The following is a 14,632-nucleotide window of genomic DNA, read 5'->3' as shown; positions in this document are numbered from 1 at the left end:
CATGCAGAAAAATGCTGAGCATAATGCCTGACCCACAGAAGAAAGTTTGTTTGCATGTTTTTAATCTTCTTTTTAAGCTCTAGATTTTATGTTTCTGTGGTGTAGCTTCTGGGAGCTCACAGCTTCGGAAAGAGCCTGAGCTCTTGATCATAAGGACCAGAAACTCTTAGAATCTCTGGTGGCCTTGGCATCATGCAGCCACACCTAGCCTGGTTACTCCTTGTTGGAAAAGTAAATCATTAAGCATAAGAGCAAAAATTCAAAAACGTAGTAGGAGAGGGCACAGCCTGTACCCTCTTCTGCCTGCTGAATAGGGTTTATACTTGGTCTACTCCATTTCTTCTTTTTCTTGACTTTCTTGGTAGATGTGGTTTTCAGGGCTTCTGAGATGAAAGGGGGGAGATTAAAGAAGAGCAAGAGGGATGTGGACTAGGGCTAAAGGAAAAAGTTTTCCAAAGAACTTTCGAGGAGAAAACTTCAGAAAAGCTGTCATGTGAAATAGAAGCTTATGGAAAAGGAAAGAAAGACTTTTAAAAAATGGATCTCTGAAATTTTTCCTCACATACTGTTTAATTAGTGAAATTTAACCCTCAGTATACCATCAGAGTTTATCGGACCCAAATGTAGTTTTGAGTTTCTTTTTTTGAACCATTCTCTTCATAAAAATCTATACTTCATGGCTTTTATTCTTTCTTAGAGGTCTTACAAAGTATATATATATATATATATATATATATATATATATATATATATATACACACATATATACATATACATATTTTTTTCTTTTAAATAGAATAAAACTCATTCTATCTTATAATTATCATACAGATCCATTGGAGCCTTTTATATAATCCAAGATATATTCTGGGATCACAGTAATCTTGTTTTCCCTATATTTGAAATATATTGCTACTTAATCATCCTAGGAATTATTTTTTATCATTATTCATTGAGTATTTCCAACTATGACTTAGTAAAATTAATAATCATCCTTCAATTTCTTATTGTGTTGTCAAAAGCATGACGTCACCTGTCAAGGTACAAAAGGGGAGACACCATTTTTTAAATTTGCTTTATTTTAATTTTTTAAATTTTGAAACAAATAAGACACTTAGAGAGCAGTTGGAATACAGAGAACTTTTTCTTTTTCCGTGTGAGTTATGTTGTGCCCTTATGCCCCATCACCCTGAACCTCTCAGTGTCTATTTCCTACACAGAGGGACTCTTTGCTACACCATCACAGCATGGCCTTCAGTCAGGAAATCCACCCGGTTGTCACCCCACCCCATCTCCTTCCCTTCCCCCTCACAACACGGGCTCCACTAGCGAAACATCATTTTTTTTTTTTTTTTTGGCGAAACATCATTTTTATAGCACATTTTTTCTTTCATTAAATGCAGTTGAGGATGCTGAATTTTTCTATTTTCATCCATAATGCCCAAAGACAAGAAAATTGGCAGAGGCATACATTTCACAATTCTTAGACAAATCAGAAGGTGAATGTGAACAGCAGCATTCTTGACCAGCATGGTCCAATGCAGTATCCACCAGCCACATGTGGTCTTGAGTATTTGAAATGTGGTTGGTTTGAATTGAGATGTGTTGTAAGTATAAAATAGATATGAGATTTTGAAGACTTAGTACAACAATATATGAGAATATGAGAGATCTCAATATATTTTTGTACTGATTACATATTAGTGACAGTATTTTGAATATATTAGGATAGATAAGATATATTATTACAATTTACTTTTATCTGTTTATTTTAAATTTTTAATGTGGCTACTAGATAGTTTTAAATTACATATATGGCTTTTAAATTACATATTTCTATTCGACAGTGCAGCTCTAAGTGGTGGAATTAATCATGTAAGTGAAATAGACTATGCATCTTCAGGTCATGACTACCGAGAGACTTAGATGAATGTCCTCAAAGTCATGAATCAGTAAGTGAAAAACATACCTTTAAGGACAAAAAAGGAAATAGGGTATTCTCATACAAGACAGGTTATATCACACAGAATTTTGTGACAAGAACTTGGACTTTCCTGTTTTGTTAAGGGGATGTGTGACAGCATTCTGCCATATTTTATAACATTTATGTGCCAAAAGTTTTACTTGGTAACAAATAGATTTGCTACGTTTAAATTCTGATCAAAATTTCTAATGAGGTTCTTTTTCTAAACCTATGTCTTTATTCTTCTGTAAATTATTTGAAAATGATTTTAAAAATAAAAAATTTAGGTGGGTTTCTTTAATTCAGGTGGTCAGTTATGATGACTATTTTCCTAGTATACTAAGGGTTAAGAACTTGAGTAATTTGAAAGTTACCTTATGGGTACTAGACTGCTTGTTTGTTTGTTTGTTTTTACCACAAAGCAGTTCTGAGATTAGCCCATTTAGATCTCAGCATTATATGTTAAGCAGTCGCAAAGAAAGGTATTATGGGAGGCTTTTTGTATATTTTCAGTAACGTGATTATCAGAAAGGAATGTGAGAACACATTTGAAGGCACAAGGCCAAATGCTGCTTTATTCAGAAGGAGAAAAATTAATAGGATTCAGAATTAATCACCACCATGGACACAGATATTTCTTTTTTAAGAAAGATTCCAAGTAGAAATAGCCCCTAGGGAAAGCAGAGTGTTCTAGAATTTATAGCATTTTCCTTAGGCATTTGAGGCAGGCAGAACAGGGCTTACTCCTTGCCAAAGAATGTTTCTGAACTACATTTAATTTTAAAATAGTTTACAATTTAATCTTCGTTTGCATTAAATATATGATTCAAGAGCATTTTCTTCCCTAACTGAAAAATGTGTCCAGCTCTTCCATAACAAACACATGAGAATCATTCACATATTGATTGAGTGCCTTTCATATGTAAGGTCCAGAGCTAAATCCTGGAGATAAAGGTGAATTCATCAAATTCCCAACCCTCCAGGGGCTCATAATGTGAAAAAGGTTGAGAAAGGGAGGAGAGATGTTCAGATAAGTGGACTTCAGTATTATAAGGATGAGAGACGAGAAGGGGGAAAAGACATGTATTGAGCATCGTCACTGGGCCGTGACTTTTCAATATATTATGTCCCTCAAATTCAGACAATATAAAAGGTATAAAAATGAAAGCGAAAATCATCCAGAATCCTACCACCCAGAGATTGCCACATGTTACTATGGACTGAATGTGTGTTCCAGGTGCCCTCAAACTTATACATTGAAGCTCTAACTCCCAATGTGATAGTATTAGGAGATGGAGCCTCTGGGAGGTCATTAGGTTTAGATGAAGTCAGCAGGGTGGTGTCCTTATGATGAGATTAATGACCTTATAAGAAGAAACCAGAGAGCTCTCTCCTTGTGTCACCTTCTCTCCCTCCCCCTCCCTTCCTCCCTCCCTCCCTTCCTTCCTTCCTTCACCCTGTCACCCATGTGAGGATATAGCAGCAAGGCAACCATCTGCAAGCCAGGACCCAATCATGCTAGCACCTGATCTCTGACTTTCCCACCTCCAGAACTGTGAGAAAACAATGTCTGTGTTTTAAGCCACCCAGTCTGTGGTATTTTGTTATGGCAGCCTGAGCAGACTAGGACACCATATTTGGTGTATAATCTTCTAGGCTTGTGTGTGTGTACCTGAAGATGCATAACATATAAAACATTGATTCATACTATACATGGTTATATATGGTTAAATTATGGTTAAATTATGATCATTTTCAGTTAACAGTATATCATAACTATATTTGAATAATAATGAATGTCATTTTCCACAAATTGTAATTTTTAAAATTACCATAACTTTCAATGGTCACAATAAATTTTACTATGTGTATATACAATTTTCCACACTATTGGACAACCCTGTAATAAGCATATTTATGCATCTTTGTGAACTTGTTTTTTATTAATATAAATGGAAAAAGTGGTTACTGGATTTTAAAGACTATATACTTGATATATATTTAAGATTACATCCCCCAAATTCATCCTCCCACCACAGCACACGAGAATCAGACTTTTCTTACACCCTTGCCAATAATGATATTTTCAATACTTTTTATATCTGTCAAAATTACAGGTCAACATGATATCTAAGTTTTAAAATTTTTTATTTCTTTGCTTTCTATTTGGACATCTTATTGGATACTTGCAAGCTTGGACATCTTATTGGATATTTGCATGTCTTCTTAAAAATTGTAATTTGTGTCCTTTGTCCATTTTCGATTTAAGGGCTAATCTTTTCCTCATCGATTTATATGAGACCTTAATATATGAAGGACATTATGTTGTAATAGATGCTATAAATATGTTCTAATACTTACTTTGAATATTTATAAATTCTTCCTATATGGGTTGGAATAGTGGTACGTTTTCTTATGAGATATAGAATTTCCAGAGACTTAATTATCTTTTCATCTTTGTGCATTAATGCATAACTTTGTTCAAGAAGAGAGTGAAATTTTTGAAGAAGTAAACTCTAATCAAAACTTGGAGAAAGCTCCATTTCTCTGAACCTCATTAAGTACAGATAACACATCACACGTTGATTCGAATTGTTAGACATACTTTGAAACAACTGATTCACTCTGTTACCTAACCTAACATACACAGCTCAGCTATTGACATGACGACTTGGGGCTATTATTCCCAGCAGCAAATTTCAGTCTAACAAATCTATCAAAACAAATTAAGCTGATGCTTTCCAATCTGCCTCATGTAGGGCAGCCAGAAGCCACGCTTTATGCCTGAGAGCCCGCATCCTTGTGCTTCTCACTCCCAAGTCACCCCACTCTCTTCCAACTTCTCTCCAAGCATCCAAAGAGAGCCTCCCAAAGGTAGACTTACTCCTTTGGGAAAGGCTAGATTGAATAACTGTCCTAGCCGCTTGGGAGGATATTCTCTCTCAAGGAATTGTGGAAGTTAGGGGAAGTATTTTTCTTCAGACCACAGCAATTGAAGTGTGCTCTCATACTCAGACTGATTGACTACATGGTCCCCAAAACACATTTTTCCCTTGCCCTGTCTTCCTCTGATCTGAACATTCAGGTTTCAGAAAATGAGCAAATTATACATGAAATTTGAGTCTATCCAGAACATTAATTCAGAGTAACCCTTGCATTCACCTAATATAATATATTTATCTTCTATATAGTTAAATATATACATTTAAATTCTGTCTCCATTTTACATTTCAAAACTTCCTTCCTTTTGTGTATATACACAAACTTCTCAATGTTTCCAACCTCACAGAAAAAAAAAGTGTCAGCACTACACAGAACAAATTACCATGCTTTCCCCAAATAATGCCTATTGTCTGGAAATTTTTGCCATTTGAAGAAACCAAATAGAGAAAAAACGTCATGGGCATCTGACGAAACAAATTTGCAGACACTCAAATGCTTCAGTTTATAGAGGTCCTTTGCACCACGGATGCCTCTTGGGGAAATTCTGAAAAACAATCTATCTGTAAACAATCTGATTCGGTGCCACATATTTTCTAAATTTCTTTGCCTGTTGACATTAAAAAAAAAATAAAGGGACACATTTGCATGTGAAAACAGGACCTTTTGTTTCTTACACATTTACTCTATCAGAAGAATTAAAAACGAAATGGGCCATCTTATTTTTATTTATTTATTTATATCAGTCATCAATTTTATGCACATCAGTGTATACATGTCAATCCCAATCGCCCAATTCAGCACACCACCACCCCCACCCCACCGCGGTTTTCCCCCCTTGGTGTCCATACATTCGTTCTCTACATCTGTGTCTCAACTTCTGCCCTGCAAACCGGTTCATCTGTACCACAAAATGGGTCATCTTGTCTAACTGCTTATGAAGGATCATTTTCTAAAGGACACTTTCTAGTTCTTTGGCCAATCTCATTTTAAACAGCTAAGATCTTTTTTATGGCCTCTGTTCTCAAGTTAAATAGAACTTATTATTAAAATGAGAAATTCTGGAGGTAATCTTTTTATTTTGTATCTCTCTATACCTTTTCCTCTCTTTGGTTTAATTATTTTCTTTTTTTACACCTAATTTTATATTGCTGTAATCTTTGTCCATCAATACATTTCTGAAAATTCTCCTAGGTACATGGTACGATTTCTCTTGCCCAGTCCTTTGAAGTTCTTTTTGGCCACGCAACTTCTTTGACCAATGAAATAGAAGGAAAAGTGGTGTGTGTAACTTCTGGGCTGAGCACTCTCTGTGCAGTTGGCCCCTCCTCTCACTGCTGCCTGCCCGGATTGCAGAAGTGCACTCCCAGGTGAAGCTTCCATCCAGAATAACTCATTGGTAACTATTTACCACAGTAAATAGTTTATTAGTAACTATGACTAAGTAACTGATTACTAACATCATTAGTAACTATGATGAATAGAGTCCCTCTGCCTCCCATCTTGGATGGGTATTATGAAGAAGAAATAAATTACTCAGAAAAATAAAATATTAAGATAAGCCATTAGCCAATCACAACGGATAACCTTCCAAAATGTTAATGAAGTTTTGATCTTTCTTGATAGTAACCAAAGGAAAAAACATATTTCTCACCAATGATTCCATTGCTACTACCTTTCTATGTACAGCTTAACCTGAACTCTCTGTTGAAGTTGTTGCTTATAGAATTTACACGATTAAACTAGGTGAACTTTGAGATGATTGTATAGGGACAACAGTGGGATGGGAGCAGGAAAACATTATATTGGATCAGCCCCTCATTTATGGCAAGATCTCAATATGAAAGTAGTTATATGAGAGGTTGAACAGTGTGTAGAAACTCCAACTAACATCTCAAGTCCCAACATCTGGGGAGATAACATTACCTGCCCAGATACAGTAATGTTTGTAATGTTAGATATTATCTAGATAACTAGCAGATGTCTCTAGAAGTAAAGTTTCAATTTCTATACTATTCATGTTCTTTTGTGGAAGAAAATTTTAGATTGAATAAATGAACGTTACAACTTTTTTTTTTTAATTTATTTTTGGCCACATTGGGTCCTCGTTGCTTCTCGTGGGCCCCCTCCAGCTGTGGCAAGTGGGGGCCACTCTTCACCATGGTGCGCGGGCCCCTCACTGCAGTGTCTTCTCTTGTTGCAGAGCACGGGCCCTAGGCGCATGGGCTTCAGTAGTTGTGGCTCACGGGCTCCAGAGCGCAGTCTCAGTAGCTGTGGCACACGGGCCTAGCTGCTCCGCGGCATGTGGGATCCTCCCGGACCGGGGCTCGAACCCGTGTCCCCTGCCTTGGCAGGTGGACTCCCAACCACTGCGCCACCAGGCGAGTCCTTTGTCTTGCCCTCAGTGACAGCACAATGGCTGCTTTGCATTTCTTACGAATTTCCATTCCCAAAACCTCATTCACTCAGTTAGACCTATTCTGATTTTGTTATTCTATGGGGTTAGAGTTCCTGGGACACGGACTGAGAGATCTGGCTACAGAGGGCTTACTAGAGATGGTTCTTGGGGGCAACACCTATAAAGCAAGGAAAGAAGCAGGAATGCAACAGCGGCCTCAGCCGATTCCATAGGAGAGCTCTGGAGCTGGGCTGGCTCTTCAGGATTGTCCTCAAAGGAAGGGGGCCAGGTTTTGCAGCCCTGCCTCAACCAGTTATTGGATGCAGGTTGATCCCGTGGAGGGGGATGACTTTGGGGCAATGGAGTGCCTTCATCTGAGGGAAATGTCTGGTGATAGACTCAGCTGTTAGTCATCCTCAGGCAAAATTAACTCAAAGTAAATCATAGATCTTAATGTAAAACCTAAAACTATAAAACTTCTGGAGGGAAAAGGAAAATATTTGTGATCTTGGGCAAAGATTTCTTAGATCATATAGCAAAAGCATGATCCATGACAGTACAAATTGATAAATTAGACTTCATCAGAATTAATAATTTCTGCTCTTCTAAAGACACTATTGAGTGAATGAAAAGACTAACCATAGACTGGAGAAAATACCTGCAAAACACACATGAACTCTCAAAACCCAATGATAAGAAACAAACAGTACAACTTAAAAATGGACAAAACATTTCAATAGATACTTCACCAAATGAGATATAAGGATGGCAAATAAACAGATGAAAAGGTGCTCAAACACCATTAGTTATTAAGGAAATACAAATTGAAACTGCCATGAGATACCACCACACATATTAGAATGGCTAAATTTAAAAGGCTGACCTTGGAGAGAATGTGGATGAACTAAAACTTTCATACACTGCTGGTGGGAATGTAAAATGATACTATGACTTTGGAAAATAGTTTGACAGTTTTTAAGAAAGTTAAAAATACACCTACCACGTGATTCAGCCATTTCATTCTTAGGTATTTACCCAAGAGAAAAGAAAGCATATGTCCATACAAAGATTTGTACATGAATATTTATAGCAGCTTTATTTGTAAAGAGTCAAAAACTGGAAATAACCTACATGTCAGTAAGCGCGTGGAGGCATAAACAAACTGGTACATTCAGTTCAGCAGGATACTGTTTAGCAATAAAAATGAATTATTTATACACACTAAAACATGGGTGAATGTCAAGATAATTTTACTGAGTGACAGACGTCAGTAGAAGGGGTACATACTGTATGACTTTGTTTATATGAAGCTCAAGGAAATGCAAAATAATATATATAATGATGTGAACCAGATTGTGCTTCCTTGGAAATGAGGTGGGAAGAAGTGGGTGAGAGGGATTACAAAGGAGCGTGAGAAACTTCTGGGGGTGATGGAAAGTTTCATTATCTTGACTGTGATGTCAGTTTCACATGTGTACACATATGTCAAAACCCATCAAGCTGTACACCTTAAATTTGTCGCATATGCTTAAGGAAAGGAGAGGAGAGGAGAGGAGAGGAGAGGAGAGTGAAAAAGGAAGGATGGAAGGGAGGGAGAGAGGGAGAGAGGGAGGAAAGAAGAAAGGAAAGGAAACAAAATCCAAAACAAAAAGTTCTGAGATATTTCTTACCTATTAGTGTGGCAAAATAAATAACTTATTGCTTACAACAGCAACAAATCTTTATATTTAAATATACACAGAAATGTAATACTATATTGATCTCATTTTAAGATAAATAGGAACATCTCCTTTAAATCATTTAAAGTGTTCATTTAAAGCACAAGTGATATATTAACAACTATAATTCACTAATGATTTGAAAGTTTGCTCATCAAAGGGAAGAATCTTTTGAAAGTCATTTCAGAATGCTAAAATTTAGAAATATCAGAAATGTGACCAAATATACACTTCCTGAAAACATAATACTATATTATACCAAGTACTAGAAGAACATAAGTTATATAATTTGACATAATTTAAGGCATTGCTTGCCTTTCCCAGTTTATCAAATGTAGTATTTTTTAGCTAATTTAAGGTTGTTTTATAAAGCTGACTTCCTATATAGTGTGCTATGAGTTTGACCTTACAAATTAAAATTTTAAAGTGCTTTAATATTTTTGGCACTTAAAATAATAATTCTTTAATGAAGCCGTCACTGAATTACAACTTGAACACTAAATGGCTTATAAGGTTTTATAACAAGCCTAGTTTTGCACAATGAGTGAAATACTTCATACATATTCTAGCATTAATGAATTCATACCCACACTCTCATTTTTGGATGTGCCACTCCACATAACCAAAGATCATCTGGTGTTTTTACATCGTTCATTTCTATTTGTCACAGTTCTCAGGAATAGTTCAAGGGGAGAAACCCTGAGCCAGGTATCCAGTTCAGGTCACGCCTCCTTGCGATAGAAGTTTTATTTCCTAAACAGTTTCAAATGAGATGATTTATAAGCACTAGCTGTTCACTGTCTGAGGATGTTAAAATGGAGCAAAGGCAATGGTTCAAATAATATTCTAATCCTCCAAAGGTATAAGGTCCAGATAAACAGAGACAACCTGGCACCTGAAAAGTGGATCTAAGTAAATTCTCACTGGATTATATCCCATAAGGTTCTTACTCTGTAGTCAGCACATGACTCATTCATCACTCAACAGCTGGACTCTCCCTCAATCTCCCGGACTCTAAATTTCTTAATTTCTAAAGTGGCAATAATAGTAATAATAATATTTATGGAGGAGGAGGAGGAAGCAGAAGAGAGGGAAGGAGGGAGAGGAGGAGAAAAAAGTATCCATACAACGGTGATGATTCTTAGAAACCACCGCCGTCTGCTGCTATAAGGATTCAGAGGGACAACATCGCTCAGGCACCTAGTCCATTTGTTCTATTTCAAATGCCATTTTGGTATCAGGGACTTTGTCTCAGGGACATAGAGATGAATAAAGGCTCTAAGAATGCACAGTTTACCGGGGGAGTCAAAACGTTAAGGTATTATTCAGAGACTGGATGCCACAAAGGTGGAGTGTATTTCGTTCTGCTTGGGTGGTCGATAACCTCACAGAATTGAAGAGATGTTTATCCTTCATCCCAATCTTCTCTGCCAGAACTCACCACAGCTATTTAAAAGAGGCATCTGAGATCCACCTGCAATTGGGTTCCTCATGGTACGGAGCAGAATCTGTTCTGCTGAGTGACCAGTCTTTCAGTTCCAAGACTTAACAGCGGTCGTGGGGTGAGGAGGCAGCACTAATCATGACTATCCTATGGCCTTCAGGGCCCTAATCCTAACCTCTACCTCGAGCTAAATGCATTCTTTTAGAAATGTAAGAATTCAGTAACTAGAGCAGAACAAGTTACTTCAAGCCTATGTTAAATGTAAATTGAAAGGAGATAGATTCTGGACTCCAGGAAGCTAATTGGGAGCCCTAGGCAGAAATCCTAAATGTAGTAAATGGCACCTTGTCCTTTTCAGTGTCTTAGGCAGCCAGGGAGAGGGTTACCTCTAGGGCGCTAATTGATTAGCATTGTTAGAGGAAAGGCAGTAAACCGAGATTGGTGAGGTGAAGTCTCCCTTTTCCAAAACCCCAATTTAACTACTAGCTCAAGGGTTCCAACTAACCAGAGAAAACATGTTTTCATATAGTGCCAGTGAGGGACACTCTTTCTTTGGCCAACAGAATTGTAAGTAGATCCACTATATAAAACAAAAACTCACTGAAAAAAAAGTAATATAATATTAAACTCTCACTAGAGTTAGAAAACAAAATTTTAATTAAAATTATATTCTACTAATCTAAGTTGGTTTCCCTTTGACTTATACTTCTTCAACAAAAACCCTCCTCCTGAAAATTATTGTGGGTTTGAGATATATGTCCAGTCTGTCTGGGACCAGATTAAATGAACTCTTAGAAAAGAGATGTTAACATTGAACAAAAATAATCGTGTGGAAGTGAGATTCTGAATGTGCACCTCACTAGATCAAATGTTCTTAGCTGGTGATGCAGGGGTGGGATGAGAGTAGAAAAGCAGAATGCTGAATCTAGAAAGAAATAGAGACATCAAAAGGCGAGGTCCCATGGTCCACAGGGGAGCCTGGTTGAATTGAATCGATTCCGAGTAGCTATACACCTATACACTTGTAGATATGTTCCCAACCATTTTCACATCCCAAACATCTTATTTGAAGTAGACTATTAAAGTCTCATCCTCATTCTATGAATGAAAAACAAGGCTCAGAGAGTTTAAATGACTTGGGTATCATCACACAGCTTGCAGGTGGCAAACTTGGGCCTAATTCCTAGTCCTACAGTCTTTCTTCTATACAACACTGCCTCTACATTAAAGCTGAAAAAGTTGTTCCAGAAATGTCTATGGGTGGAGACTAGGGGAAACTTACTAAAACTGAATCGAGGGCATATAGATAGCTTATTTTTTTCTTTTTAAAGGGAAATTCTCAAACTTACATAAAAGTAGAGAACTAGTATAATGAGCCTCCATGAACCTATCACCCAGCTTCAACACTTCTCATCAACCTACCCTGTTGTCACCTGAGGCCTCGAGAGGGACTGGAGGCTTTTGTAGAAAGGACGCAGCTGTCCCAGGATGACTTGGAAGAGAATGAGCTGAGAATGTCAGGAATAGACTGTGATTTAAACCCAAGCCTAAACAAACCAAATAAGATGAGTTACCCAATCTATATCATGTCTGAATTCCAGAATTTCCTCATATACAGGCAAATACTTTGATGTAACCCAGGATGTCTGCACTAGTGTAGGGCCACAGAGAGCAGTGTGGGATCACAGGTACAAAGGGGGACGGCCACCCCACACCAACTTCCCTCCTGCCCAGTGGCATCCCTTCGTTGGCACTCCGGCCACTTTACCTCCTTCTACTTGAAAAAGAACATTCTATGTTTTATTTTTTAAATGTTTACTAGTAAAATGTGAAAGTGAAACTATATTAGGAAAATATCAACATTAATGAAAGAAGTTACAGTTTCACTAACTGTAATGCTTTTTAAAAAAAGGAGTTCATGCAAACTTTGTTTCTTACCGATATTTTGTTCCTTTGCTGTGTGTTTGACTCTGAACTTCCAGATGTGGTGCTGAAATAAAGTAAGGGTTCAGAATTCCACAATTTTATTTCAGACATGCACACACTCATACACACACATACAGACCCCACATCAAATAGATCTTTATGCTGTAACATTGAAGATATATTTTCTAAAGCGTTTCCTCCCAATGTCATTTTCTAAACATTTCTAAAGGAAATCAAAACTAGGGAATGTAAACTTTACTTGAAGAAGATAAAATAGCCTTTAAAGGTCCTCTTGAGAGTAAGCAGTCCAAACAGTACAATCTGTTCTGAAAACCTGCAAAATATCTTATTTCGACTAAAAAAAAAAAGGAGAGAGAGGAAAGAGCATCCTATGAAACAGCAGACTTAGGGAATTCTTTATCTTCTACACTTTTTCTCAATCAATTTCTCTTTCTCTCTCTCCTGGATCATTTCCAATAGTTTACAAACATGCTGTTATTTATTGCATCTTGAGCCCTCTTAACCCTTTAGTTTCTGCTTGATTACTCTGATTACTCTTGATTACCCCCATTAAAGCAAAACTATATTCTCACTGTCTCTAATTCTTCTTCCTACTTTTTGTTAAAGCCACTTCATTCAGACTCTCACAAGTACCATTCCACAGAAACTGCACTTATTGAATTCACTAGTGAGCTCCACATTACTGTATCCAGTGGTCATGTGTCACAACTCATCTTACTTAAAACTTTTGACATGATTCAACAGTCCCTCCTTGAAATGCTTTCTTCACTTGGCTCCCAGGACATCCTAAGGTCCCAGGCTTCCTTCCCATCCCACTTGCTGCTCCTTCTCAGTCTCCTTTGATGGTTCTTTCTCCTCTTCCTGAACTCTCAACATTGGCGTGCTCCAGACCTTCCTCTCTTCTCTACTCACATTCACTCCCTTGGTGAACTCCTCCAACTTCAGGGATTTAAATAGTATCAATGTGCTGATCACTCCCCAATACATATTTCCAGGGCAGACTTCTGCCTTGAATTCCAGATGCATTCTTTCAGTTGCCTTCCTGACATCTCCACCAGGATGTCTAATGGACAGCTCACTTTCTTTCTTTTTTTTTTTTAACATCTTTATTGGAGTATAATTGTTTTACAATGGTGTGTTAGTTTCTGCTTTATAACAAAGTGAATCAGTTATACATATACATATGTTCCCATATCTCTTCCCTCTTGCATCTCCCTCCCTCCCACCCTCCCTATCCCACCCCTCTAGGTGGTCACAAAGCACCGAGCTGATCTCCCTATGCTATGCGGCTGCTTCCCACTAGCTATCTATTTTACGTTTGGTAGTGTATATATGTTCATGCCACTCTCTCCCTTTGTCACATCTTACCCTTCCCCCTCCCCATATCCTCAAGTCCATTCTCTAGTAGGCCTGTGTCTTTATTCCCGTCTTGCCCCTAGGTTCTTCATGACCTTTTTTTTTTTTTTCTTAGATTCCATATATATATATGTTAGCATACGGTATTTGTTTTTCTCTTTCTGACTTACTTCACTCTGTATGACAGACTCTAGATCCATCCACCTCACTACAAATAACTCAATTTCGTTTCTTTTTATGGCTGAGTAATATTCCATTGTATATATGTGCCACATCTTCTTTATCCATTCATCTGTCGATGGACACTTAGGTTGCTTCCATGTCCTGGCTATTGTAAATAGAGCTGCAATGAACATTTTGGTACATGACTCTTTTTGAATTATGGTTTTCTCAGTGTATATGCCCAGTAGTGGGATTGCTGGGTCATATGGTAGTTCTATTTTTAGTTTTTTAAGGAACCTCCATACAATTCTCCATAGTGGCTGTATCAATTTACATTCCCACCAACAGTGCAAGAGGGTTCCCTTTTCTCCACACCCTCTCCAGCATTTATTATTTCTAGATTTTTTGATGATGGCCATTCTGACCGGTGGGACATCTCACTTTCAACATTTCTAAAACCAAACTTCTGATTCCTACTCCAAATCTGCTCTACTTGCAGTCTTCCCCATCTCGGTTGATGATGACATCATCCTTCCGGTTGCTCAGGCTAAAACCTTGACTTTCCTTTTAGTCTCAGAACCCAAATCCAATCCAACAGGAAATTCTGGGCTCTGCCATCATAACATATCCAGTACCCAGCCGTTTTTCACCACCTTCATTGTTAACGAACTGGTTCAAGCCTCAAGCTGCCATCCAGCTCTTAC

Source organism: Eschrichtius robustus, chromosome 2, assembly GCF_028021215.1.
Source record: "Eschrichtius robustus isolate mEscRob2 chromosome 2, mEscRob2.pri, whole genome shotgun sequence".
Classification (NCBI taxonomy): Eukaryota; Metazoa; Chordata; class Mammalia; order Artiodactyla; family Eschrichtiidae; genus Eschrichtius; species Eschrichtius robustus.
The sequence above is the reverse complement of the archived record's forward strand: the minus strand, read 5'-3'. Positions refer to the sequence as shown.